Here is a 5,052-nt window from a genome sequence, read left to right as displayed (position 1 = left end):
GCTTTGTATTTATCAAGCCTGTAAGACAGTCAGAAGCGTTACAAGTGGACATTCTGGCTTGCTAGGGTGTGCTGTCCTTGCCTCAACTGTATATCCTTCTGTTTACAGCAGTATAGGCAAAAAACAGGAAGGAGGGGAAAGCTGAACTTGTATGTATGAAGTGCCTTTGTTACTGCAGAAGCACCGACCTTTGCTTTTAATGGAGAATAAAAACCATGAAAAACAAATTCCCCTAATCATAAGTACTGCTTCCCAGTAAGTTCTATGTCTCTACAGTGTTCCTCGCATAGTCCCACTAGCTATAGCACGGTATGAACTGACTCCATTTGTATAGAGCAAGAAATAGATCCATGTTTTACAGCTGGCCAGCCTTTCTACACCTCTATCATCCCAGATGCTCTGGGGAACCTAGACAAAATGCCTTAATTGAACTATTCATCTGTTTAGACAAGACCTTAATCAGATGTAATCATTTTATCTTGGAAGAGAAAGTGATGTCCTTGGTCATTCCTGTGGTCTCACAGTTCTATAAGCATACATAAAGGTTGCTCTTGTAACTTTCTAAACCCAAAATAGAACTGAAGTATAACAGATAATTGTAAAAATTACTCAAGATCTCAAAAAAACATATATTGCCAGTATTTTTCTTACATTTCAAGAAGCCTTAACCAGTGGGCCCATGCTTGAGGAATAAATTAGTTTACAGAGTTTGTGAAACATATGAAGAGAAACTCAGATGGAACCTCCAGGGAGTGTTTTAGTCACAGACATTATAAACAGTCATAGGGCTATGTCCTTTCATCTTTGTAAACTAGTTATTATAAATAAAGCAAGTAAATAAAAACCATGCTTGTTAAATTTTGTGTCTGCATGTGAAACCCAAATTTATGTTTTGTAACCTGTAATTTTGTGAATCAACTTGCTCCTTTCCTCTCTCAAGATCAGCTTATTGTAACAGAGGTGAAGAGTTCACGACATCTAAAGCTTTAGTTTTTAATTCTATTTCTTGCACCTTTTCAGAGTTTTGGTTTTTCTGGCAGAAGTGTGTTACAGAAAAAAAACTTCATTTCTGTTAAACACACCAAATCTACCAAAAAAAAGCCTGTACCTATCTAGTGAGACTGCTACATCATTAGTGTTTGTGAAAGGACATCTTTCTGCTGCTCAATACACAGATTACTCTGGTGCATGTCAGAGGTGGGTAGTTACTGCTGAAAGATGAGTGTAGAAACATACCACAGGAGGGGAAATAGGTCATCTAGGAAGAAAGTTGTCTATCTAGTTATAAACTTTATGAAATCATATGTGACTGCCAGTGTTTCAGTTTTCTGGGAATGAAGGTTGTTTTACTCCTGTATTCTTTTAAAAGAAAGACGGACAGCTAAAGGAGGGCCACAGATAAGTGCAAAGTGAAACAGAGCAAAGCTAGTGCTTGTATTGGTGTTTCTGTGTGCCTGGCCTAAGCAGAAGGATGTTGTTCTACAATTCCATGGATAGTTTTGGATCTTCAGAGGCCCTTGAAAATGAAAAGTTCCAAAATAAACTAAGTTAGCTACCAAGCACTCTTAGTCAACTCTAAAAATGTGTGATAGAAAAATGCATGCTGTGGGGTTAACAGACTAAGATGATAGTCTATTATAATTTGTTTTCACTACCACCAGTTAAGGAGGACAAAATTGAGAGATAGGCAAGTTGTCCAAGGAAAGATCCATTTTCTCCTGTAGTGACAACTGATGCAGAGGCCCTATTCAGTTGCACTGGCTTTGTTTCTCAGCTTTTGAACCAGCAATGCAAGTCTTTCCACACCACCATTTCATGACTAAAACTGGTTTCAGCAAATCCTGTCTATTGTTGAAGTCCCCACATTGCATCTTGCAGTAGCTTCTAAAAAGCCTGTCTTTTTTTTGTTGTACGTAGTAGCTGGCAGCAGCATTGGGTGATAACAGAATCACTTTGCTCATTTGTGTGGTACTTCACACTACCAATCAGTCTTACATGGAGATAGAAAACATTGTGGTCAGTCCTGTTTATCAGGGTGCGTAGTATTGTTCAGTGACAAGGCCCTAAATGGAACTAGCTAATTAAGGAAAAAAGCTTACAAAGGAGTTTAAAGAAATTAAATGGAAATTACTCTTTGATGTGCACTAGGAAGAACAGGAAGCCCAGGAAATAGTCAGAAAAGGGGAGTGCTGGCACACAGACTGTACCATTCATACTTGTCATTACATCGGGACCAAAGACGCTTTTCTAAGCTTGCCTACACCAGGAAAAAACTGAGAAATGTGCTATTTGCTTTAGAACCAGGCAGATACTAGATGTGTCAAGTGTATTACACAAAATTGCATATCCAGGAGTACCTTACTCCCATAAAGTCTGTGGGGCTCTGGCATGTCTCACCAGCAGAACTCCAGGCTTTTGGCACTTTACCTCAAGAATCTGGTTTTAGGAGCAACATCACACCTGTGGCAAACTTAGTGCTCAGCTAGAATTTGTTAAAAATATCGTGATTAATCAAGTCTGTTGCAAATAGGGGAACAAAAGATAGGAAATTTAATTCATACTTAAGTAAAATTCACTTCTCTTTGGAAGGAAAAGTGAAGTGCTGTTTTTGCTTTTCTATCCAGGGTATCAATACTGCAGCATTTATGGCATGTTAAAATGTCTTATACATAACCAGCTAGAAGAAAAATGGAAACGTGGGAGTTTTTTAATCCTTTAATTAGGGATAGTAGCTGTTTTAAAGTAGTCATGTGTTCAAACTTAATGTCATGCATAAATTAATATCTCTGGTAAATGTAATCGTTTCTTCAGCTTGTGTAACACCACACGTCAGTTAGTGTATCAGCTGAGCTTGTAATCTATATATATGCCAGTGACTTAACACTGCTCTATTCCCATACCAGAGTTAATACTTATTTAATATTTGCTTTTATAATTCATTCCAGAATGTCTCACTGCCTGTCTTTTGAAGTGTTTGTCACAAGAAAAGTAAGAGAAGGAAGTATTTTCTATTGGTCACATTACCTGTGGTACACACTTTTGCTCTGTAGGTATAAGTGATAGCTCCTAAGCAAAGTCATCATCACATTCAATGGCATAAAGGCCATGAAGTCTTCACTGCTGAGCAGCTTTCCCTAAGTGTACCGAGGACAGTCAGGCTTAATTACATGCAATTTTATAAAAGCACTGAAAGAAGTTCTTTCAGTTACCATCTAGACTGCAGCTTTAATAATTCCTTGAAATGAAATTTAGGGACCAAGCCAGTTTAATTAGGTAATGTTTATTTTACATAGAACAATCTCCAAAGAATATTTTAAAAACCCAATCTAAATACTGATTTTATTGCATTTATTTTCTTACAAAAAAAAAAAAAAAGACAGGCACAATTTACGTATTCAAATACTTCAAACTGAACAACTGTTCGCTATTCAGATTTCCCCAATACCACTCCAAAGGCTGTGAAAGTAGAAAATGTCATTTTGCACGAGGCAGTAGTGCATTTAGTAGGAATGAATCACAAAATATATTTTTGTGAAGTAAGTCGTTATTGTCGCTTTATAATTACCTATAAAATTTTTTGAATTGCACAATAAGTTTGCTTTGCAATTGACAAATGCCACAAAATAGGCCTAGTATGTAACTAAATATTTGCTCAAACTATCCCTTAGAAACAAATTAGGTTTTCTTTTGGTAAATACTTAAAGTCTAGTATTAACTATATTATATATCTGAGGTAATTTAAAAATGTTTCAATAGGAAGAGGTTTATATATTCAACTAAATTCAATTTCTGCCTACCTTAATATCTACACAATAGCTGTGTGTCCAAAAGAATATTTTGATTTGAAAGTACCAACACCAATGAAATCTGGAACTGTTTAAATGAATCGATTTTCCTGGTTTTCTGTTTTGTTATCAATGCTGAAAAGGCACTGCCTACATTATTCGGAACATTTGGTGTTTTAGGGTGTGTTTTTTAAAGTTAAAAAGCATCCAACGACAAACTTCAAACAAATGTTTATAAGCAAAAAAATACTGAATAGACTTCCCACTGATTGATGAAGTCCATGATATCTGAAAATACTCATTTTCCATAGAACTTCTTATTCAACAAGAATATAAGCAAGTTCACATTCACTTTAGCTTTATCAAACATTTTCATTACAGCCACACCTTCATACTGCATCTGAAGCAAATCCTGAAATGAGAAAAAATCATTAGTGTCTGTCTAAATCCATACCTTACAACAACAAGATGTGATAAACATCACCAACTCCAGGTTCTTCATAACTTAAACAACTTCAAGCAACCATTGGGATACGTGTAGAAAACATTATGTGTCCTCTAGATCCTAAGCTGTAGATGGTCAGTAACAGCAAACCAAAAGAAATAACTGTTTTCTGTATACTTCTATTTTCTTTTAGTATGTCCTGCTTGCCACTGAACTAATGTGGGGTTTGATTTCATGTAGCTGTCCCAAGATAAACATTAAGTCAATGCCCATGCCCAGCATCCTGCAGAAGTTACATTGTTATTCTCCACATGATCTGCTGCTCTGTACTGATTGACTAGTTCATGCATATATGTGAAAAAAATACTGAAATAGTTTTTCAGGAAATGCAACAGCAACGATATAGCAAAGTAACAAAATTCAAACCTGGAAATGAAGCTGCACTTTTTCCATCTCAACTCCTAAAAATTTTGCCTTGATTTTAAAGTCACCCACTTCTTCTCCAGGTGTGATATCAAACATCACGTTCTTAAACCTTGAAAGAGGAAAAGTAATTGAATACATAGGCTGTGCAGTTTCATATAGTCCAGAGACAGTTTTGGGGAAAAAGCCTGCAGAACATGGAAGAACTTTGACCACAAGCAGTGTTGTTGCTGTCAAAAGAATCACTCCATCTCTCCCTGCACTGCACTCCATGCAGTGTCTTCTTAGAGACTTTCTGGTGTACAGGTAGCATGAAATACAGAATTCTGAAGTCATTTGTAATGGAGAAACAATACAAAATAAACGCCCAAAACAAAACAAAAAACCAGCCAAACAAAA

General features: G+C 36.3%; 1 long non-coding RNA gene across 1 annotated transcript; it reads right to left on the bottom strand.

Annotated features, from left to right (window-relative positions):
- Positions 1 to 3,342: 3,342 nt before the first annotated feature.
- LOC108448617 lies at positions 3,343 to 5,046 on the bottom strand. Its single transcript, XR_001864573.1, has 2 exons — positions 4,657 to 5,046; positions 3,343 to 4,197 (listed from the first exon to the last, which is right to left on the bottom strand). It is a non-coding gene; the product is annotated as an uncharacterized LOC108448617 (long non-coding RNA).
- Positions 5,047 to 5,052: the final 6 nt, after the last annotated feature.

The sequence above is a fragment of the Corvus brachyrhynchos genome, unplaced genomic scaffold (assembly GCF_000691975.1).
Source record: "Corvus brachyrhynchos isolate BGI_N302 unplaced genomic scaffold, ASM69197v1 scaffold1078, whole genome shotgun sequence".
In the NCBI taxonomy this organism is placed as follows: Eukaryota; Metazoa; Chordata; class Aves; order Passeriformes; family Corvidae; genus Corvus; species Corvus brachyrhynchos.
This window is presented reverse-complemented; position numbering and strand designations above follow the sequence as displayed.